The sequence below is a fragment of the Stegodyphus dumicola genome, chromosome 10, assembly GCF_044657685.1.
Source record: "Stegodyphus dumicola isolate Sdum_Otavi_A_Nest chromosome 10, ASM4465768v1".
Lineage (NCBI taxonomy): Eukaryota > Metazoa > Arthropoda > Arachnida > Araneae > Eresidae > Stegodyphus > Stegodyphus dumicola.
In genome coordinates, this window is record NC_140777.1 from 4,158,233 (window position 1) to 4,183,941 (window position 25,709).

General features: G+C 32.1%; 1 protein-coding gene across 1 annotated transcript in view; it reads right to left on the reverse strand.

Moving 5' to 3' along the window:
- LOC118191887 (uncharacterized) overlaps positions 1 to 24,955 on the reverse strand; it is a 90,270-nt gene extending 65,315 nt beyond the window's left edge. The window contains exons 1-2 of the mRNA XM_085826082.1: positions 24,897 to 24,955; positions 9,592 to 9,749 (exon numbers count right to left, since the gene is read on the reverse strand). The gene's annotated coding sequence lies outside the window, so the exon portion shown is untranslated. The remainder of the gene's footprint in view (positions 1 to 9,591; positions 9,750 to 24,896) is intronic.
- Positions 24,956 to 25,709: the final 754 nt, after the last annotated feature.

The window sequence follows — 25,709 nt, forward strand, 5'->3', positions numbered from 1 at the left end:
TAAATTATCTGTTTTTACTTATCGCATTACTATGGGAATGCGTCATCTAGTGGATGTAAAGCCAAGCCATAGGAGAAAGGACTTTTGGATCCCGAGTGCTAAGACAGAGTGAACTGCGCAATTATTTGGATGTTGGTAAGAGAGGGACAACAATGACGGTATTTAAAGACGTGTATATAAAAAGGATGTTATTCGCTATTCACCTGTAAATAACATTCATCTATTTCCTGCCACATATGTAATCACCTTGTAGTTTGTAGCAGCTTATTTATGTTTCCATTAAATATTCGAGTTAATCATAAGTCGGATTAGTCATCTCAAGCCCCTAGACAGCCACCTAGGAATTAAGTTCACGTTCATCATATTTCTGGATAGAACAAAGCTTCCTACAATAATGGGGGCTCAGCTGGGATGAGCCAAGGAAGAATCATAGGAAGAATTATGACGAATATTACAAAAGAAAAGAAGTAATTTTTTTCGATTATTTTCACATTGTTACTTCTAAGAATAGTGTTATACTGTATTTTGAATCAAGATGGCAACTTTAAATTCGATACCTAGAATTTCTAATTCTTTAAGAACTGGGCCTACAAAATCCATTAAACTCTTACATCAAATTGTGATTGGAACTTTAGGTAATTGAAAAAATAGAGTGAGATTGCGTAACTCTTGTGGTTTTCCATCTGATTTTAATATTGAAGAAACAAAACAAAAATTACTTAAAACTCTTACTCCATATGATTTTATTTCTGTGTGTAAATTGTTACATATTAATTATGAGTCAAGCCCTGATAAAAACTGTGATTTAATATTGAATAGTCTCTGTGATTTTAAGCTTCTAAAATCCATTAAACGTTCGAGTTAATCGTAAGTTGGATTAGTCATTTCAAGCCCGTAGACAGCCACCTAGGAAGTTCACATTCATCATATTTCTGGATAGAACAAAGCTTCCTACATTACTGTCCAAGAGCTTATCAGCTATTCCGCATCTCAGATGCTCTTTGGTTATGACCTTCATCTGCCTTGCAATGTCTTGTTTGGTCACCCTCAGGATGTGCCTTCAATCACCCGAGGAGTACATCCAAGATCTTAAGGCACAGTTTGAAGTGATGCACAATTTTGGGCACTAGTCAAGAACAAGTCAACTTGGTGACAAAGAAGATGAAGACCGATGCGACACCAGAGCTACAGGACATCCATTCAATGAAGGAGACATGGTGTGGTTGTGGAATCCCGATTCAACGGAAAGAACTCAGTCCTAAGCTAGTCACCTTGGGATGGACCTTACGCAGTCCTAAACAGGCTGAACAACGTCATGGTTCAGATCTGTAAGGTTATCGATCTCTAAGCCTAAAGTTGTTCATTGCGACAGGTTAGCACCTTGCTATAGCCATAGTACATGGTGTATATAATGTAAATAGTACAAGACCATGGTTTTTTTTTTTTTGTTTCGAAATTTGTAAATTTTTGCACTCATTTATTGATTTAGTATTTGATTTGTTTTACATTACTTATTGCATTTATTGTTTATGTTGTTTGTTACTGTATTGTAATGCGTATTAGTGCACCGATGCTTTAGTTATAAGCATGGCTTCCTGTTCAGGGATTGTACTGCCTGGGACGTGCAGTCCTTGGGAAGGGGGCAGTGTTACAAATTTTGTATTTAGATAGCTAATGTTAGTAGAATTATAATTGTTTTACTTTCCTATGCAATGCAGCACGTGATAAATGCAACATGTGAGAAAGCTATTGCCAGAAAAGTAAAAATACAGGACCATGTGCATTCAACATTGAGTAAACGTTTATCTCAGTAATTTATGTTTAATTTGAATAAATGTAATTGACTACTTTGCTAGCTGCAACTGTAATTCCTCTTAATGGTTTCTAGAAATCTCAAGAAGCAAAGAAATTAATTGAAACTTCTCGTAACCAATTAAAATGCTAAAAAATGCCAGAGACAGAACATCTCAGTTCAACTGTTTAGTTAGCTGTTCAGCGTGAGATTGGATTAAGTTTCTTTTTGCATTGCATTGTATTGTAACATTTTTAATAGTTAAGTACATACAGTCAAAACTCATTAATTCAGACACCCATAATCCGGACCTCAAAGCTACAAACTTTCTGTGCATGTGTCGTGTTGACTCATGCGCGTAAGACCTTTACAGCTGTGAATATGCGTGTGCGCATGCCCAAAATGCGTTTACGCATGCGCGTTTAATGTATAACGGACGGTATAAGCTAAGCTAAAATTATCTAATTCAGTTAATGTTGCAGATTGCGTTGTTCCTTAATCTTCGAATTGGATCCGGCTTATTATTTTTTGCAGACTGTTACAGCAATTTTATAAAAGTAAGCTTGAACTTTCGATTATGTCAAAAAGATTTTTCGATATATATTTACTAATATGTAAAGGATCTACAAAGCGAAAGTGTGTTTCGAAGTCCATTAAACAAAAAGTGGAATTGCTGCAAAGAATGGATAAAGGCATATCCTTTGTTTATCTAACCATTCCGAAATCTGTTTATCAATTTCACACTGCTCTGCCTTGGCGTTCCCCCGTGGCGGCGCGCAATGAATTGGATGTCGATCTGTCAGCACTATCCTTATCTTCAGGGCAGATGTTTTTATTTTATTTGGCTTATAATTCCTTACTAAATGTAGTATTTCATCTCGATGAACTCCGTCTTTGATATGATTTAAATCAAATTTCTCATCATTATAATTCGCTTCCGATAGCGAAGAAAGTAAAGTAAACAAATAAATATTAAGCTTTTTTTTTGTAAATTTTGATACCCATTAGATCATAATTGTTCTTTATTTCATAAATTATGGTTTCATATTTTTAATTTTATAATTTCTGCATGCCATCTTACCAGATTTAAACTGATGATCTATAATCCGGAAAAATCAATAATCCGGAATCACCGAAATCCCAACGAGTCCGGATTAATGACTTTTGACTGTATAACCAAGGATGTGGAGTCATGGAGTCGGGCAGATTTTGGGGTAAAAGGAGTCGGAACTGTTGTCACTAGAATCAGGTCTACTACGACTCCAGTTTTCGTTGGACAGTTTGAATTTGAAATAAAATGAATTGAAAAAAATTAATGACAAGCTGAGTTATTTTTATTTATGGACTGTATATATTAATAAATGGTTATTTTCTATTTTATTGAACTATTAATAAATAAATATAAGGGAGGAGGATGGATGTGATATTTGAATTTAATGATTAAACTGGTCCATTTAATTACAAATCTCACTGGTAAATTCAGGTAAGCAGCAATAGCAGCAACAACTCCTAAAATTGATGCCATTCTTAGGAAGTTAAAAGGCAAAGAAAGTCATCTATGAACTTTCATTAAGAATGAAATCATTCTCAGAACAATTGGAGAATTTGAATCAGGACAGTCAAACTGCAAAAGTAGCAATTGAGTCTCTATCATCCTTTCCATTGATAAATTAGATTTTGAGAAATATTTCTGGATAATACTTAAAAGGCTAAGCAAAGCGAATGAAAATAAAAAAACAAGAGCTTAAATAAAATAGAAAAATGAAAAAATACAAACAAGATTTCTACATGGCCTTTGAAGAAATACAGAAATACTTGCAAGACACCTCTTTTAGAACTTATAAAAATCTATTCTGAATAGTTAAAAGAAGTAGGCCTAACAGTAATAGCTCTTCCTCCTACTCAAGTTAGTCTGGAAAGTTCTCAGCTCTGAAGTTTATCAAATCTGATCTATGGCCCTCTAACAAAGAAAATCTTGCTGAAGTTGTACATTTTCTTAGAAATAACTAATGCCAGTTTTTCCATTTCATAATAAATGCTAATTAATATATATAATTTGCTATGCCATCAATTTTTTTCCTGTAGCATCTATTACTTCTTTTATATTAAAAAAATAAGCTGTAACCCATGTTAGATGTTTACATATATATATGAGGGAATGAGAGTCATTAAAATTCCAGGAGTCAGAGTCAGTCATTTTCCCTACCGACTCCACAGCCCTGAGTATAACCACTGATTATTACTGCGTGATACTGTGAACACTTGTACGAATATCTCTGAAGAAAATTTCAGCAATCTATTACATTTCATTTGATAAGAATAAATTTTATTAACCTTTTATCGGACTTATTCATTCAATCTATTATGGTTTGTTTTGGTTTTTGTTTACTTAACTACGGCAAAGCACACTAAGGCTATCTGCCCAAGGGAAGGTATGCCTCCGTGGAGGACTTTCTAAGGGAAACTGGCTCGTATACACGTTACACATGGGGAAAACCAGTAAAGCGCCCATGCAGCCAGCCCATTCGCGGGATTCGAACCTCAGACCGAACTACCAGTATTCAGTGACTTTTAACGCTCGGCCGTTGGTGAACTCTCAATCTATTACAGAGTTCGTACACATTTCTGCACACGGAAATTAAGTACTTTTAAGGACCATTAATGAAAAAAATTAAGGACCCATGAGCAAATGCAAACTGAATAAATTCAATTAAAAATATTATCGATGCCTGCATTTCACATTTGTAATAACATCCTAAAAATAAAATAGATCCCTAAGTAGTGTGCATTATTACTAAACATGAATTAACATAATTATTAATAAGTTTGAAAATAAGATAAACTTTAAGCAGCTGATCAAGTAGCATTAAATATTTTACACTTATTGGACATATTTGAAAGAAGTGACATTTACGTTTACTAACAATAAGCTTTATGTTGATTTTTTTTAATGTCCCATTATGTTACATACTTGGTCAGTCTAGAGATTTAGTAAATAAGCAGGTAGAATTTTATGTCAAACTCCATAGTTTAAAATAAGAAGTAAGATCATAATCAGCATGATTCATAACAAAAGACTAAATGTTGACACTGCTGCTGCTTGTCTAGAGAGAGACCTGCTGATTAGAACAAACATTAAAAGCCTGATGAAGGCGAGGTTGGCAAGTGTTGAAAGTTAGTCAGGCTCTGTTTGATGCAGTTAGTGTCGTAGCTTCATGTACAGTTCCAGGGGTTGTAACCCAGTTAATATACTTTAAGGTTCCAATAAACCATTAAAGCACCAGATGTGATATGTTGTTTTGTATTATTTTAAGTCTCAGTAGATGCATTAGAATATGCTTTACTTGAATTTTTACATTTTTGTATTTTATCTTGTGACCACAGTGAGTATTAATGAAAGGCAATAATATGTAGAGATAATTTTTAAGGATAAGCAGTTAGTTATAAATAATTAAATTAGGTAGTTTGATATCCTTAGTCATTATGGATTTACATGACTACTATTAAATTTTATTTTTGAACAAAATTTATTAAAAAAGCCCTACTAAAATCAAAATTTAATAAAATTTCATAGTTTAAAATACACGTAATTTATAGCATTGATTCTTAAACGATATTAGGATTATTACACATTAAAAGCTACAAAACATCTATGTTTTGTAACAAAAACACTCAACAAAATATTTATCCATCGTTTTAATTTAAAGCCGTCCCAAATATTTTGGCTAGATTATATCGATTTCCTTCTCTTTAAGCATCTTTTCTAACAATTAGAGATTTGTCTTAATATGCAAACCACTGCCCTTGCTAGTTTCTGCATGCTTTACCTCCTAACTTGTCAACCTCTCCATAATGTACCTACGAGGGTTTACTTTATCTGCTAAAAGTTAAATAGTCCAAAACCTCCGGCAGACGTGAAGCATATTATCGCTTTGTCTGAAAGCAACTACAATATCAGACAACGGTTTAAATAAGAGGCTTATTTAAAAAGAACTTGGAACATAAAGGCACGTTCTGATGCTAACAAAATCAAGTACAGCTCATAATGACATAATTAAACAAGAACAGTCAAATTCAAACTAATAATGTGGAGTAGTGGTCAAAGACTATACAATTTAATTTAATCTGGTTCAGTAACTCTATCATATAAGGAAACAGAAACAGGAAAATATAGTAAAAGCTGAGATCATAAACAATTGGGTAATTTAAATAATAATAATAACTGCACATATCTTTAAAGAATAATTTTCTTTATGTATACCGTTTCTTTCTTCAACATGTTTCCTTTTCATTTTAGAATTTGGGATTTAATTAAGGATTTCTGTTATTCTAAAAAACACTAAATGCATTTAGAATGTATAGAAAAAGTGGCTAGTTTTATTTCTTTAGTAATATGAACATTTAGAAGAAATATAAAATATATACGGTAAAGGCCGATTACAGAGCCGATGTTGCAGAATTTTTAGAATTTAGTGGCACACCAAACAACAAAATCTAGACATGGCAGAACTTTTAGAATTTAGAGGAGGCATTGGAAGCAGAATTTAGAAAGACACTAGGCAGCAGAATTTAGGATCCACAGAGATTGCATCAGGTGGGAAAATGCCTAATGCCAGCTATATGTATGATGCATTAGGACATATTAGATGAATCTTTTAAATTGTAAGTTTTCAATTTCTTTATAAAAAAATCCGTTTTTATAATCCCTGCACATGTGCTAAGATTAGAAGCACTTTTAATATTTTCCATGCTTGAGTCTAGTGAAAAGTAGAGAAAATAAAGGGAAGATAAACATGTTAAAAAAAAAGATTCTAGTATCAGAAGTAAAACATTCAAATATTATGTTTTCATTGTTCTTCCAGATGTTCTCCAAAAAGTAAGAAATTAATTGAAAACTTTCTGTAAAATGCATCCATTATGTGTTGATACCATGGAGACATTTCAAATTTTGTCACATATTTCTCAAATCTTCTAGAATCGTGGGCCTATAAATCTTGCTTTCTTCTAAACCTTCCAAGCTGCTATGTCTAAAATCCTAAAGAAAAATTACTCCTACGAATTCTATAACAGCAACATTCCAGAAATATTTTCAGAAAAAAAAATCAGAGGGGGAAAATGTAAAATTAATTTCAGAGAAAACTGATGCATATGTGACAATAAAATGGGATAACTCTTACCATAAAAAAATTAAAAAGAAAATATTTTTAATTAATTACATAGCTATTTTGCTTTTGCTAAGAAATGTTTTGTAAACTGTGCTTTATAACATTATACCTTGTTTATTTGGTACTACAGTCAAAAGTCTTTAATCCGGACTCGTCGGGACTTCGGCTATTCCGGATTATCGATTTTTCCGGATTATAGATCATCAGTTTAAATCTGGTAAGATGGCATGCAGAAATTTTAAAATTAAAAATATGAAACCATAATTTATAAAATAATGAGCAATTATGATCTAAAGGGTATCAAAATTTACCAAAAAAGAAGCCTAATATTTATTTGTTTACTTTATTAAACATTTCTTTCAACGCGCGGATGCGTAAAGCATACCTTACACATAGCCGAAATTAGAAAATTGCAACCAGAAAACTATTTGATTTGTATTCGTGATATTAATAATGACGTGGAATTTGATTTAAATCATATCAAAGACGGAGTACATCGAAATTAAATACTACATTTAGTAAGGAATTATAAGCCGAATAAAATAAAAACATCTGCCCTGAAGATAACGATAGTGTTGACAGATCAACTTCCAGTTCATTGCGCGCTGCGACGTCCCCCCCCCCCCCCGCGCAGAGCAGCGTGAAATTGATATACAGATTTCGGAACGGTTAGATAAACAAAGGATATGCTTTTATCCATTTTTTGTTTGATGGACATCGAAACATACTTTCGTTTTCTAGATCCTTTGGGAGCTCCAGCATCGGAAATTCTATTTGGCATAATCGAAAGTTCAAGCTTACTTTTAGAAAATTGCTCTTACAGTCTGCAAAAAATAATAAGCCGGATCCAATTCGAAGATTAAGGAACAACGCAATTATCAACATTAACTGAAATAGATAATTAGATAATTTTAGCTTATACCGTCCGTTATACATTAAATGCGCACGCGAAAACGTATTCTGCACTTGCGCAGTCGTAAATGTCTTGCGCGCATGACTAAAACGCATATGCGCATGCGTCAATGCGGCGCATGCGCAGAAAGATTTTAGCTTTGAGGTCCGGATTATAGATCATTCCGGATTACGGGTGTCCAAATTAACGACTTTTGACTGTATTCGGTTTCGAGGGCCGTAAAAAATCGCCAAAGTATTGTTGATGCCAATGCTGCCAAAAATAATTGCAACAACCCTAATAATTGCGGCAAGAAAGGAAGTATAATAGTAAATAACTATTTAAGATTGATATTTTAATTTAGATAAAGGTTAATTTCATATAATACCTTTTTATTATTATAATTTATATGAAAAAGGCTAAACATGACTGAATGGAAGCATAAGAGTATATAACTATTTCAGATCATTCTTATAATTTATATAAAAATTGCTAAACATAACTGAATGGATGCCTGCATCGCTATTTCGCTACCGACTTATCGCTAAAGCATAATTTCATCTCGTTGGTTGTTCAAACGTAATTTTCTATAATGAATGATGCATTTTCTTTGAAAATATTCTTAGTAAAGTGCAGAATCGCTCACTTATTTGTTTGCCGCTTTTTACAAGGTAAAAACAATTGAATTTTTGTCAATTTTCTTTTACTGAAAATAGGTCGATGTGTACATGGATACCGAATATGTGCAATTCTTAAAAACGCGTCAAGCAGTGCAGTGATTCTGCATTTTACCCAAAATTCTATTGCCGAGTTTTCGTCATGGTCAATTCCCAAATTGTTAATCCATAGTATATCAAAAAAAGGATTTAAAATCAAAAAAGGATTTAAAAATTAATCTAGTATTTCAATGGCGTGTTAAGAAATATAGAACTATATAAACTTACGCAATCTGAAATCAGCTCATACGCTAGATTTGGCGCGCTGTTAAATGGGCGCGTTTGCTAGATTTGGTGCTTTTGCGCGTACATTTTCGCTGCAATTTTTTTACGGCCCTCAAAACCGAATAGTACCGTTTATTTTTTCAGATTCAAGATATTGTATAAGTGGCCAAAATGGAATTTATAATATGGCAGCGAAAAATAAAAATGCTTTACTTTAATGTTATTTCTTAAAAATAATTACAATACATTAATATTTATCAATGTTACAATGTTCTAAAAAAAACATCGAAAATTTCTCAGATCTCGGAATTAAAAATTTTCTATAGAAACTGATCTCAAAATCGCCAAAATGTTGATAAGTCGCCAAATTTAGAACCGTTTAATAAAAGAATTCACATCCCCAAAAGCGAAATTAACAACGTTTAACAGCTCTTTATTAAACGAATTTCGAAATGATTATGTTTCATTTCTTGCTTAGAAACTCGAGTATCCTATTATTTATATTAGAAATAGAAACAAATTATAACCCATGAACCCATTCAAAAGATAATCATATATGTCAGCGAATTGCCAAAAATATTCTTCCAAAATGCTAGTTTACACTCAAAATGTCAGTCGTAAAAACCAGACAGAAATTTCAGATGATTAAAATTAAGGACCTTCTGCCGAGTTTGTGCAAAATTAAGGACTTTTAAGGACTCTTAAGGACCGTACGAACTCTATATTATTATGAACCTGTATGCATGCAACAATATGTAGAAAAAATTATATAATAAAATTATATAAAAGTATTAATTTTACCTGGGAAATGCCTCGACAGGGAGCATATCTGTGCCACGGGGTATTCCGAGGGGTCCAGGGTGCGAATCACCCTCCCTCGGATCCTCGCTTCCGGCTGCTTAAAGGATGCCAGTGGGCATAATGATGCCCGGGGGAGCGTGCACAATCCTTTAGAAGACCTAAGTAACAGAATATAGGTTATTATTTGTTTAAAAAGAAGAATTTATAAAGAATACTGCTCAGCTATTACGAAAACTACAATATAAATTATAACATTATTATATACTATTTTCTTACATAAATATTCAATGGATCAAGAAAAAAAGTTATTAGCATCAATAATTTGAAAAACTTTAGAAATTAGAGATGAGTTTATTAGCCCAAATGGACCAATAGTCTTGAAACGCAATTTTGTGTTGCTTCACCTTAACGTGTTGTGTATGCTCATTCGGAAAAATATAAGATATTTATGTTTTAAAATTAATCTCTGTTACTGATGAACAAGCTAAGATATTTAATAGCAACAGATGCAGTTCTTTTTTTTTTTTTTTTTTTTTTTTTACTTTTGAATCTGATTCAGTTAAATAAAAATTCCTGATATAAAAAATTAAGAACATTTAATTCACACAGAATAATTTATAATACATATTTTTTTACTTTTCAGATATACCTAATGTTCCCATATTAGTTTAAATGTATATTCATCTAGCTACCAGCACAGACTTATTCACCTAGAATGCTTCCGATGCCGAAGATTCGGTGACACTCAAAATTCCAGGGTTCGTACACATTTCCTTACATGAAAATTAAGGAGTTTTAAGGACTTTTAAGGACCATCAAAGAACAAATTAAGGACCTATCAGCAAACAAAAAAATGAATAGAATAAAGCAATTATCCATACAACCGACTTCATGCTTGTAATTTCACTTCACAGAACTAACAGAAACTAACTGTAACTTTCACAGAAACTAACAGAAGTGTGTATTATGCACTATTATTAAATTCAATTTAATACTTACCATAAAACAATTTTGAAAATTAAACTAACTCCCTACAAGTTACGAAGTAGATAACATTAAATTAGGGACATAATTTCTTGAAAAACATGTATAAGTGTATTTTACACTAATAATAGTCACTATTTTAGAGATTTACATGATTATTATTTGATATTTATTTAAACACAGTCAACTACTATTATAATCACAATGTAAGAATATTTTGCAGATTAAAATAACTGATTTGTAAACATACAATTTATTTCTTTGGGTTTTTGAAAGATACTAGAATAATAAGCTAAAATAAAAGATACAAAACATTTGTGCTTTTTTTTAAATCTGAAATCTTTTCAGCTATTTTAACATCTAATTTATTTATGTCTATTTCCTTTTCTTTAACTATTCTTCTAAGTTCATTTGCTTTGATAAACAAATCAATGTTCCTGCTGGTCTCAGCTTCATCTGCTAAAGCATCTACTTCTTCATAAATATCTTTAATGTCCCTTTGAAGAAATTTTTTCTTCTGCTTCATATAATCAATTTCTTCCTCAATAATATTTTTTTTCCTCTTTGAATTTTCAGATTTAGTTAAAGATTTTTGTTCTTCTAAATACTGAACTTCTAAATAACAAACTCCACTTCTTGCAGAAGCTGCTGCTGATCTCATTTCTTTATTAATTTAGATATTAAGAACACCTCCAGAAAATTTTATGTAATCAAATACTGCGTGTTGAAAAATATATGATGAGTCACTTAAATTTTCAATTTCAATTGCTTTATTTACAGAGAAGCCCCTTTCCACAGAGGCCTGTTCATGTGACAAGATAAGAATACTTGTCACAGTGAATACTTGAATAGTGAAAATATACATTTTTTACTATATATATATATTATATATAATTTATTTCCTAAACAATATTGATTAATTGATTATATTACCTCCTAAGTTTCATTAAAGTAGAATCATTTTAAAAGAGTGAATCCATACTGTTAAGTTATATTTTGAAAGATGTATATATATTATATACAGTACAAAGTCCGATATCCGGACATCCAATATCTGGAATGATCTAAAATCCGGACCTCAAAGCCACCACCAACCAATTTTTTAGGGCTTTTTTGAAGGGAAGGGGTATGCTTTACGCACGCGCATTAGATTTTTTCCCTCATCATAAAAAAACATGTCGGAAATCCCGATTCTTAATCTCAGTTTGGCGCTAAATAAAATATCTCATTATTGAAGAAATAATTATTTTAGCATAAATTTGTGTGATTAGTAACTTGACTCTATAGCTGCGTATCTGCTTAACATAATCTCATACCGAAACATTTGTTAATTTTACACCAACTAATATTTTATATCCTTGATGCCGAAATCGCGAATCATTATTTATTGTATTTTGCTTTCATCACCGCATGTTTATCAACGGATGACAACTTGAGTGATGAATCAAGCAGCGATGCCAAATAACAGAGTATTATCCGATTACAGATTTAAGTTTAATGCCCTAAAATCTTGACAAGGGGAGATTTAGCAGAAATTTCTTTCCTTATGCTAAAAATAGATTTTCTTATTGATACTCATAGGACAAACGATTATATTTAGTGCTATTTGAATTAAGAATAACTAATTTGTTATTCACATAAAGCCAGAACCAGCGCCAGATCTGGCATGGCCGCACCAGGCAGCAGAATTTAGCGAAGTTAAACAGAAGTTTTTCATTGCGATGACAATGCCCAATCATCAATCAATTAACGGAGGGCAAAATATATAGTATGGTTCTAAATCCAGAAAATACAGCTACTGATAGTGAAGAAAGTAACAGAGAGGTTACTGAACGAAAAAAATTTTGATTGACAAGTTATTCAGAATTCTCGACACAGCAATTACAGGACTTGAACAATGGAACTTAATAACTGAACAAGAAATTATATGTCTATAGTATTAGTCTAAAGTATTAGCAGAGAAAACAAATCAAACAACTCACATTGAAAGAAATGTTTAATAAAGTAAACATATAAATATTAAGCTCTTTTCTTTTGTAAATTTTGATACCCTTTAAATCATAAATGCTTCATTATTTCATAAATCACGATTTCATATTTTCAATTTTATAATTTCTACATGCAATCTTAGTAGATTTAAAATGATCTAATATCCGGAAAAATCTCAAATCTGGGATCGCCAAACTCCCGACGAGTCCAGACCTCGGACTTTGTACTGTATAAATATATATATATATATATATAATACGGAATGTATATTTTCAGTTACCCTTCTACCCAATAACTTTAGTAATTCCTGAAAGTTAATTTTGCGTCTAGTTAATTCAGGAAAATTAGTTTCAATTGGTTGTTTTCAGCTTTAAAAATATTAAAAAATTTTTAATTAGTTAGTTATTTTCAACTAATAATTGTATCGCCATTAGCAAAAATTATGCATTACTATCAACAACATAGGTTTAAACCAAATACTTAATTTGTCTATTGAAGCTTCAAAACGTATTTCCGAACTTCACTTTTTCTCGGCTAGCGTTACCGAATTTGCCCTTGGCGACCTAAAATCGAAATGAAGCCAACAGATTTCCCGCGAAATCGATAACAGACCCTCTGCAGAAATAAACTCATAATCCCAATATCCCATACATATAGTATGTGCAAAAGAGAATAAACTCCGCAGAAGGTGATAAAAAATTAATTTATGGCTTAATTGAAACAAACACAGAAATTAAGCTAAGCAAAACCGTATAAAAACAAATTGCAATGATAAAACAAAACTTAATTTTCATGTGAATTTTCAGCGCTGACTCTCCCATTCTAGAAATTTCAATTTGTTTCAGACAAAGACCACATTTAAGGATTGCCATCCATCAATATCCAGTCTTTGTAGTCAGCTTGATGAAGCCACAGTTTATTGAAAATGCACTTTCCAGGCATCTCGTTCCTATTGGATTGTGGGATAAGGGATGTGGCCTTCCAGGTTGGGATTGCTCTAATTTTGGCAAATATTTTCAGAATCCCCCTCCCCTTTTTTTTTTCTCGAGCACCTTCATCATCACTTTCGCCTCTTAAAGAACTTTCGGCTTCATGCTTTCGTCACAATCTCCCTAAATTACTGGATAACACCTGTTTCAAAACATTGGGTGAATAGGCAATCAGACACCGATACTTTCGTTCGGTTAGCTAATTTTTTTTTTTTTTTTTTTTTTTTTTTTATCATCATCGTTTGCAACGCAAATCCGCCAACAGATTGGTTAAGGGCCATGTAATTTTAATTCCATATTCATGAGAAATCGTAATTCACACTTAGAACGGCAATCATTAGAAATGATAAGAAATGTCAAATGAACAAAATTAAGGACTGTTTATTCATTTTAGCCAAAATTAAGGACTTTTAAGGACCAAAAATCATTTTTGAAAAAATTAAGGACTTTTAAGGACCGTACGAACCCTGGATTCATGTTACAACCCCAAACGCTGCCTAAAATATGGGGAAAATCACTTGAAAATGTACCATAACTAAAGAAGATCAACCTTTACATTTTTGCATTGGCTACATCAAAGGCATTTGACTATGTTAAGATAGACAATTCCAGTTTTCTCTCGTTTACGAAAGCCTTTGTAAATATCACCTACATGGACTATAAATATCACCTACATGTGTAAATATCACCTACATGGACTCAACAGACTATGTAACTAGTGTGCCATGGAGTTGTTGAGAGCGAAAGCCAAACTTCCAGAATAATCGCATTTTGATCACAGATGAATTCATTCAGGCGTTTAAGAGAATTTAAAAAAAAAAAAAAAAGAAGAAGAAGCTGTAATTGAGCTAGCCTGTAATAGAGGGGTACATTTAAATTTTGTCCTGGTTTGGGAATGGGGACAACTGTTGCAATTTTCCAACAATCAGGAAAGTAGCTTTTCCTAAGCATAAAATTAATAAGAAAAATAATCTAAACTATAAGCATTATGGCAAAGTTTATGATCAGGCAATTCAAAATAGAATCTAAGCCTGGGCCTTTTTGTGCTTCAGTTTTTCAATAAATTCTAGAACCACCATGGGATCAGTAGGCCTTACGTCAGGCGCATGAATTTGAGTTAAAAATTTTTCAACACCTGCATGTATGTTTCCCTGTATAATCAGACAATTACACTAGGTATATCTGAGGGGGAAACCAGAGTTGTAGTCAGAGCCTAGGCCTTGTTACTTGATGCAAACTGTATAGTAAAGCTGGCAGCTAAGCTTCAGCTTTTTCACTGTCTGTAAATGCCATCTGTGCATTGTTGACCATTTCAAGGCATGGATGGGTCGATATTGTTTGCATAATTGGGTGGCAGTGCGCCTAACCGATCTGCATTCAATTGCTAGGCACTTGATGTTTCTACTCTGCCTATTTTTTATGCATTTGGGTTTCAGTTCTTATCTGTTTCTGTATTCTGAAAAATTGGACATGGATACTGGGATCACATGACCTTTGCCAAAGTTTCCACAAGAAATCCCATCACTTCCTTCATCAAATCATATTTTGCATGAACCTGTCAAAGTACGAATTGCTAAAAATCTTGATAGGGGGCAGTATGTTCCAAAATAAATCTAAAACCATCCCAATTAGTTCAGACTTCCTCCAGTAATTTTGATTATCGATTTTTAACATCTAAGGTTATCAAACCAGAGTAGTAATCAGAGCCTAGGCCTTGTACAACTTTTTAATTTCATGCTGAAAATATATATTGCAGAAAGCAGCCAGATGAAGAACTGCAGTAGTAAGTGAGGAAGGTAGGAGCTATGATCTGTATATGGTTACTCTGACACCTGATCTATGGATCCGTACATGGTTTCGCATCGACAAGTATGAAATTTTCCATAATTCATATGCGTTCTTGTTGATCATTTTTCTCACTGTATAATTTAGAAAGTTGATTAAAAAGTGGAAAATACTTTTATGAATGACATCAGTACCAATATATTTTTTTAAATACAGTAATGCATCTAGAGTACAGCCCCCGACTCGGTTCAGTCTTCTCCGAACTCGACATACTCTCGAGACTCTCCATGCTACAACTCGTGATACACTCAACGTTAAGCACTAGAATACAGCTCCCGACTCGGTTCAGTCGTTCTCGAAGGTCAACACACTCTTAAGATAAAACTCTGATGCACTAACTTGCGATACACTAAAAGACTCTCTCTACACACTCGACAATCAACTCAATACTAGACTGAAGATCAACTCAATAGACTCGAGATACTACTGCTACTCCACGTACAGACAGGGCCTGCATTCAAGAACATTCTGGGTCAAACCAGTAAGAAATGGATCTAAATGGTTCTCCGACTCTCTACAGCATACTGCCAATTTTGTTGCCAGATGTCACCAAATGGACGATTGCTCGCCATATCCAGCAATTCTAAACCTGCTTTGTGGAGAAGCTATCTTATTGCAGCTGGACCCTTTGGAACAGTACTTTTAAGTCAATTTTTTAAAAGTGTTCTGTTTTCAGGTTTTTAGAATAATTACGTAATATCCTGACCTTTTTCTCTTTTGCAGAATTTCAACATCTAAAAAAAAAAAAAAAAAATTTAAATTCTTTATCAAGCAGATTACAAATACTGGAAAAAAAGGTGGACTTGCTGAAAACTCCTCACTGTGCAACTGAAGCTCAACCAAAAAATTCAGAATTAAATATATTCCGTTTAAAAACTGAATTAGAACTTCAAATTTTTGAGGAAATGTTTCTTGACAACATAGCTTCTGTGATATTGTGAAATAATAATTTTTTACATTAATCTTAATAGTTTCATCATTTTATATCATTTTATAAAGTAATTTCTTTTACATTTTTACTTAAACCAAAATTTTATAATTCAGTATTATCTTATTTTCTTTATATAAAAACTAACTGCATAAAATGCAGTAAAATATAAATATGAAATTTAAAGCAATGAAAACGTTATGATTTTATAAATAAATAAGTTTATAGATAAGTTTATAAATAAGTTTATAAACTTATCTATAAACTTATTTAATATTAAATGTTACATTTGCATTTTATTTTGAGGAAAGTTAGATTTCTTGCATGTTTCTTAAGTGTTCTGTGAAGTTGAAATAATTTTCTTAAATAATTATTTTTAGATCAATAAATTAAATTATATTAACGGTAAAGGAGACTACCAAATCGTAACGAATATTTTAAGTGATGTCAGACATACTAACTGAAGAGTACAGTTGGGTATACAGTAATGCATCTCCTTTTTTAGTACTTTTATTGATAAATTATTAGTACAAGTTTGTAGTTTGGTCTTTGAATCTTAACATTATTTTAATTACCAGACTAGCTGTTTAAAAACAGTCATGCATGTATTAAAAAATTCAAAAATTACCAATCATGTCAGGATATAATATATTTTCTTGAACATTTAAAACTGCATTATTTTTATACAAATTTGATGCTCTCAAAATCTATTAGGCTACCTTAATTTTCCAGTGAAAAAATAATAAAATAATATAATCCTACATTTCGAAACTATAAAAATTATATTTCATTTATTTAATGAATAAATTGTTGCAAAATATCTGAAATTCGTAGAATTTTATAAAATAATGTAACCATAGCTGTTAACCTAATTTTACATCAAATATTTCGATAATTATACATGAGCAAATAAATACCGCTAGAGCATTTAGATGTTTAATCTAATATTAAACGGTTATTTAATTTACCCTTATTGCTTATGAGAGATAACGGAAATTTAAAATTTTCTTTTAATTATGAAAAAGGCATAGAAAAGTTAAAGTTGGCTATGGAGTTTTCAGATATCGATAGTGCAGAATCTGGTGCCGAAACAATGAAAAGAAAACACCAGCGACTTCAATTCTACGATTCTTGAATGAGTAAAAAAAGTAAACAAGTAAAAAAGTACTACAGTAAAAAAGCTAGCGAGCTGTGCTTGCCATTGCCACCAGAGTGCACACAAGGAAAATATTTTCAACCAGAATTTTCTGCATCTGTTTCAGCCAGTCCTCACTGGAGCTCTGGGGACTATAATACTCGAAAAGCACGTTCATCAGAAGGACCCAATAAAGGTTTCATACTGTTGCATTCCTGTACAGGTTCATGCAATTTGGAGTGGTTAATGACAACATTTGATGAAGTAACAAAGTATTTACCAGTATTACTCAGCGTGGGTAACAAAGTATTTACCAGTATTACTCAGGACAGCTCCAAAAACATGTTTACAGCCATCGAAAAACTGTGACAAGCACGCTGAAATTATCAGCAACACAGCTTTCAGGCTATAACAGTGAAGACAGCTTCACGGCGAAGCACTAGAGTACAGCTCCCAACTCGGTTCAGTCCTCTCCGAACTCGACGTACTCTCGAGACTCTCCATGCTACAATTCGTGATACACTCGATGATAAGCACAAGAATACAGCTCCCGACACGGTTCAGTCATTCTCGGAGCTCAACACACTCTTAAGATAAAATTCGATGATGCACTAACTCGCGATACACTAAAAGACTCTCTCTACACACTCAACAATCAACTCAATACTAGACTGAAGATCAACTCAATAGACTCGAGATACTACTGCTACTCCGCGTACAGGCAGGGCCTGCATTCCAGAACATTCTCAGTCAAACCAGTAAGAACTCGATCTAAATGGTTCTCCATCCGTCTACGGCATATTGCCAATTTTGTTGCCAGATGTCACCAAATGGGCGATTTCTTGCCAAATCTAGTAATCCTAAACCTGCTTTGTGGAGAAGCTATCTTATTGCAGCTGGACTTTTGGAACAATACTTTTAAGTCAATTTTTTAAAAGTGTTCTGTTTTCAGGTTTTTAGAATAATTATGTAATACCCTGACCTTTTCTCTTTTGCAGAATTTCAACATCTAATCTTAAAAAAAAAATTAATTCTTTATCAAGCAGATTACAAATACTGGAAGAAAAAGGTGGACTTGCTGAAAACTCCTCACTGTGCAACTGAAGCTCAACCAAATAATTCAGAATATATTCCCATTAAAAACTGAATTAGAACTTCAAATTTTAAAGGAAAAGTTTCTCGAACAACATATGTCTGTGGTCTTGTAAAATAATAATTTTTTACAATAATCTTAACAGTTTCATTATTTTATAAAGTAATTTCTTTTACATTTTTACTTAAATCAAAATTTTATAATTCAGTATTATCTTATTTTCTTTATATAAAAACTAACTGCATAAAATGCAGTAAAATATAAATATGGAATTTAAAGCAATGAAAACGTTATGATTTTATAAATAAGTTTCCATTACATTTGCATTTTATTTTGAGGAAAGTTAGATTTCTTGAGTGTTCTGTGAAGTTGAAATAATTTTCTTAAATGATAGAATAAGATATCCTGTTGGTTATGCATTTCAATATTAAAGTGAATTTTTATTTTTAGATAAATAAATTAAAATATATTAATGGTAAATGAGACTATTAAATTGTAATGAATATTTTGAAGTGACGTCAGTCATACTAACTGAAGAGTACAGTTGGGTAGGTGCCAAAAAAAGAAGGCATTTAAATCCTTTAAGTTATCATAAGTTATTTTATGTAAGTCAACATTTAAAAATATCGGGTCAGTTCATAAATTTGTGTGCATTAGGAGCATACGTGGAATTCACTATGACGCATTTATTAAAACAATACAGTTCTGAACCTGTTGAAACTTGTCATTGTTTGACTAACATATTATTTAGTTCATCACCAACTTTTGTAAATATCGAACATATTTTAATACCCATAGAAGATGAATATAGATAATCAGTACAAACGTGCTGTGCTAAATTTTTTATTTTCGTGTGGTGAATCTGCCAGGTTTGCAGTGATAAAAATTAATAGTGTGCATGGCAAACACATTTATTACTGTAAGGACTGCCCAGAAATGGTTTAAAAATTTTTAAGTTTGAAAAAGCAGCATTGATGATGAACCCGGTTCAGGACGTTTTGAACTGTTAGAACCAAATCAAATGATTCATTCAGAAGTTTATAGTGAACAACTTTGCCGTCTAAACTCAGAATTGATCAAAAAACGCCCATGATGGGTGAATATCAAGAAAGTGTTGTTTCATCATGATAATGCTAGACCACATACAGCTCGAACAAAGCTGCAAAAAATGGGTGAATTTAATTGGGAGCTTTTGCCAAATCCTGCTTACTCCCCAGATATTGCCCCGAGCGATTTTCACTTATTTCGTGCCTTACAAAATTTTTTACTGGGAAAAAAATTAAACTCTAAACAGGATGTACACAATGAACTTTCAAGTTTTTTTTGCATCAAAACCAGAGTCTTTCTACAGCAATGGCATAAAAAAGCTGCCTGTAAGATGGCGAGACATTGTAGATAATGGAGAAAATATATAATTGATTAAAATGTTAAATTGTGTTTTTTTATATTATTTAAAAATTTACCAAAAAAAATGTGCACGAATTTATGGACTGACCCAATATATTTTTATGTACCTCATCATTTACAAAATATCTTGATAATTTACGTTCAATTAATTTCATAATATGAAATCTGGGTTTTCATCCACAGAGAAAACGTTGGCGCTTCGGGAAAGAACCTGTTGGTGTCGTTGCATTTTTACTCGCCAAGCTCGCGGTTCATTGACGATGAACCGAGCCGTAAATGTGATTTTTAGTGCATGTAAAGATTTTTAGTGCATTCCAGTTAGCAGACAAAACAATATATTAAGCATATGGTAGTAAAAATTCACAGATAATAAGCATGTAGATGTAAAACTCTCCGGTTGAACGTGATATACAAAAATAAATTTGTATTAAATTCAAGTTAGCACAGAAAAGAATAGATTAAGCATAAGACAATATATAAGCATTTATAACGGAAATAAAAATTTATTTAAAAAATATAAATTAATAATAATATACTGAAATTAACCGGTTAAACGTGATATATGGAAAAAAAAATTGTCTTAAATTCCAGTTAACACAGAAAGCAATATATTCCTTACGACAGCAGTAGTTTGCCAATTTTGATGACCATGGTGATGCATCAAACTATTCTGTCATCTTAGATAACCAATAATATTTTTTATTTCAATTTAACCATCTATTTATGTCACACCTGCCATCCTCTGAAAGGTTATTGTTAGAAAAGCATTAACAATATATTATCTTGTTAAAATTTTACATCATAAAAATTGATTTATTCTCATACTTTTAGATGACAATAACCAATAATGAAAATAAAAGCATTACTTAATTATTTAAAATGCGCATGCACATTTTTGCGGTCTACGAAAACAAATTATTTTAGAAGTTGGAAACCTCATGGTTCTTAGAGCTGTTAATAATTAAGAACACAACGTGAACAGCCGTGTTACAAATTAGCATTCACCCCTCCTTTCATCCCGAACCAAAAGCCTCATCTGTCTAAGAAAATATTTCTACCTATTCGTTGTTAAAAAATTGAGAAAAAATAATAAATAAGAGAAGAATAATATAAACCTGCAAATGCGAACAACGACAGTGATAATTCAACAAAATGAACGCAAGAGGAATGGTTGCAAACTTCGAACAAGCGAATAGGATAAATCCGCTGAGTTACCAGGTTTGAACTATTATCGACAAAGTTGCCGATATTTACATTTACCAGGTTCTCTGCGGAAGTGCTTCTTGAAATCTGCCAAATTAAGCTACACCCAGCACCCATAGCTCTCAGTCTTCGAGTCAAATCTTAATTATTTGAAAAATCGAATAAAATAAGACCAGTGTTCCAGTGAAGAGTGCTATTAATACTAGCTACTAGATGCATATGTGAGTCTCCCAGAAGAAATAAATCTAGAAGAAATATTAGCATCTGGGATGCTAATATTTCTTATTCTAATATTCCTTTATATTCTAATATTCCTTTTATAATTTATGCTAATATTCCTTCATGCTTAAATGCATGAAGGAAGGGGAATATATTTAGGGTCTGAACCTGTTAAGTCAAGAAAACTTTAAATGAATTAGAAGACAAAATAAAATAGCAGTTTTATCTGATCACAAATCTTTTTTTTTTCTCAAAATTATGTTTAATCCTAATTTGTTCTGTTATTTAATTTTTATGATGCATTGTTACTAAGTTTGTTATATCTCCATTTGTCAGTAATTGGGCTGAATTAAACTGACAAGCTGACCATTTAATAATGAGGGCATATGCTTATATGCTCCTCAGGGCCCATGGTCAAGAAAACAGATTTCAGGGCACTGCAGACCTTGGCCCATTAGGGCTGTTTGCACCACCGAGTTTAGTTTTAGTTTATTACCGTATTTGCTGGCGTATAAGATGCACCCTCTTTTTTATGCACATTTTTGAAGGATAAAATTTTATTACCGATCATTATAATGAATTTACAGTATTTTAAATTTAAATACAATGTAATACTTTATACCCGCAAATCCATCTGGAAAAGTGCTTTTAATTTTCTTCATCAAACCCTAAACACTCATCACCAGAGCTAAATGAAGAGTCACCTGAAACCTCTCCTAAATCAGCATTCGAGTCCTCATACAACAAATTGTCCTCTGTACCATCCAGTGTACTACTAATGCCACACTTCTTACACGATTTAACCTCTGCCTCTGTTTTCACAGCATCCCATGATGCTTTGACCCATTCACAAACTTTTGAAATCCTAGGCCTCCTTCTTCCTGATGGTGTAACCTCAAAATTTGAAGACTGCATCCAGCTTGCATGCTATGTTATAGCAAATTTGATGTTGTTTTTGAGCCATAATGTGCCAACAAATTTAAGAAAACCAAATGGTAGAAATTGTTGCCCAAAGTTTCAAAAACATTAAAGTTTAAACAAACCCAGCTGTGATCATAGATGAAAGCACATGTGCATTTACAAAACTCTACGTAACTGTAATATTCCCATACTCCACAAGGAAACAAGAAAAAACTCGCATAACTCCAGAAAAGAGGAAATTTCTAGAAATTAATGTAATAAAAAATTGAGTATCGACGTACAAGACGCGCCTCGTTCTTTGGACCTATTTTCAAAGAAAAAAGTGCGTCGTATACACTGGAAAATGCACTAATTAAAACTTTCTTACATTTATTGGAAAAATATACTAATTTTATATGCTTAATTTCATTCACATAACTATGCTGACTGTAATTATTGGCTATACTACTTAATATTTGAATGAAGAAATGTAAGTTTTACTTGCACAAAAACTATGAGCATATGTTTTATAGCAATATGATGTACACAAAAATGATACACAAAAACTATGAGCATATGGTTTTATAGCAATTTATATGAGCAAAGTTTTACATAAAAATGTAAATAAATCATAAATGTGTCAGTAATATAATTTCAATACAATGAGATATAACAATAATCACTCAGAAAATCTGACATGATCATATCTGTCTGAAATGACTGTGTGTAAAACTGCTATTGTGACATTATACTGATTAAACTAATGTAACGTTGTGTGACACCCATACAGATCTTTAAAGCAGCAATTCTCAACAGGTGGTGCACAAGAGAAAAATAGGTGGTATACAAAGAAACTAAGTTAAAAAATTCTGTGAAGAAAAAAAGAACAATTGATAGAAAATTCCTATGATTGAACTTCAACTGAATATTTCAAAAATAACAACTTTTGGCTGAATTTAAAGGCATTTCAAATAAAGCTATTAAATTTTTATTGCCTTTTCGCACAACCTATTTGTGTGAACAAGAATTTTCTTCCGTGTTTTATTAGAAAAATAAATACAGAACAAAATTAAAAGTGGATCACACTTAAAGCTAAGTGAAATAAGGCCAGACATAAAGAAATTGATCTCTCTTAAACTGCCCCAAATTTTACCCTAAATTTTAGAATTTAAGTATTATAACCTAAATTTTCATAATTAAAATGGTAACCAATTTTTAATCTAATATTTTTATGTGTGCATATTTAATACAAATAGCCAATAGCTTGTGCAAATGTCAAAATGAATATTTTTTTAAATACAGTCAAATACCGAAAATCTGCTGACCTGAAATCTGCGCTGCCTCTCAAAATATAAACATTCAATTTATAGGTTTCGGAAACTGCAGCATGGAGCACGAAATATTGAAAAAAAAAAAAAAATACTTAACGTTTAATGACATCATAATTACCAAATAAAATTAGTCATAATGGAAATTCCAAATTATTGACATCATGATAAAAGTTTTTTTTCTGTCCAATCCAAACAATTCTTTGTCCAATCTGCATCGAGGTAAAAAAAGCAGACGATTAACTCAACTCTTTCAAGTTCATGCTTCATGTTGTACTTTCTGAGCTTTGTTATGTCCCGAGATTGTTTAGTGATGTCGTTTTTTTTTTTTTTTTTTTTTTTATCCAGATATTTTGTGAATAAATTATGAATATTTTAAATTTCAGCACTTTTTAATACGACAGATAACAAATACACTCGGGATTTACTGCTTGCAACACTGAAAAACGTAAACACGTTGCATTGACAGTAATGAAAAAAGTGGAAATTCTGCTAAAGATGGAGGCAGGTGCTACTGCTCTGTTTATAGCAGAATCGTATGGAATTGCCACATGCACTGTGTATGATATACGGAATAATAAAGAAAAGCTGTTGAAATTTTACAGCAATAGTGATTCTAACACCGGAATCCAAAAACCGGAAATCTTTACGAGGCGAAATCAGCAAACCTCGATGCTGTCTTGTACGAGTGGTTCCGGCAGCGGCCCGAGTGATGGGGTACCAATTTCAGGACTACTCCTGAGAGAAATGGGGAAGCAGATTTATGCTGATTTAAAAATAGAGGAGCTTAATGTAAATGAATAATATAATATAATCAATTTATGTATGTAATAATAATTTAATGTATATAATAATTTAATTAAATATAACTAATATACCTTATTTATTTTGCACTTTTAGCCTGAATATTATGATTTATCTTTTCTGTCACAAAATCTGCAAAATCCTAAAATCTGCACAACCTCTGGTCCCAAGCTTTGCGAATTTCTGGACTTCTACTGTATTTCTATTCAGAACTGAATAATAATTATTGTAAAATGTACTGGTGGTACTAAAGGTTTTCAATTTTTGTTTAGATGGTATGTGTTAGCCAAAAGGTTGAGAACCGCTGCTTTAAAGAAATTAAATTTATGTCACTTTGTTATGTTACATTCATGTCACTGTGACGTTACAAAAGTCGCAGTGTGACATAACATCAGTATCGCAGCATGACTTTATTACCATATTCAAAGAGAAAGAAACAACAACAAAGAAAGAAGCCAAGGGAAAAAAATTCATATCTTACCTCTCGGTCTCCACATCCAAAGGGCGTTTCTGCCCACGCCCTTCTGGGCGCTCTCCAGTCCTGTAATAAACAAAAGTACATACAATTTTATTACCAAGACCATAACAAACCACAGTGACAGTACATGCATAAAAGCACCAAATCTGGCATACACATCCATTTAAGTCATAAATTGACAAGCACATAAATTTAGATACTTATAAATGCAAGTGAATTATGACTGCACATAAATTTAGGTAGCTCTAAATTTTAATTTACCACTGAAATACGGGTTTAATTTTTAAACATTTTAATAGCGCATTGGATCTATCTATTTAGAAATTGCCTAAAGATGAAAAATTTGTAATAAAATTTTTACGAAGAAAAGCCATTCATGATAGAAAATTAGGTTTAAACTATAGTCCAAGAACCCCGAGATGAAACTATTTCATCTTTAACCTTTTAGGACCTATGGATTATTCCGTATTGAAAGATGGCTTTCCATATCATTACATGCAAAATACTCATCAGATTTTGATAGATACGAAATCTTTTTTAATGATTTTTTTTCCCCAATTATATTTTTCTTCTCAAAATCACTGGGAACGGAATATTCCCCCTATCTCCTGATGCGCTCAACAGGTAGTGGGAAATAGCAATCGTTGGAGAAAGATGTTACAATGTGAGGTTCATAAACAAAAACTTCGTATCCAGCCACACTATCTACTGATCTGAGGGCGATTTTCGTGCCGAAACTGAAATTGTCGCAAAAATTTTTGTGTATGCAAAAGATTTGTGAAACAAAATTTCTTCTACAAAAAAAAATGCAATTTG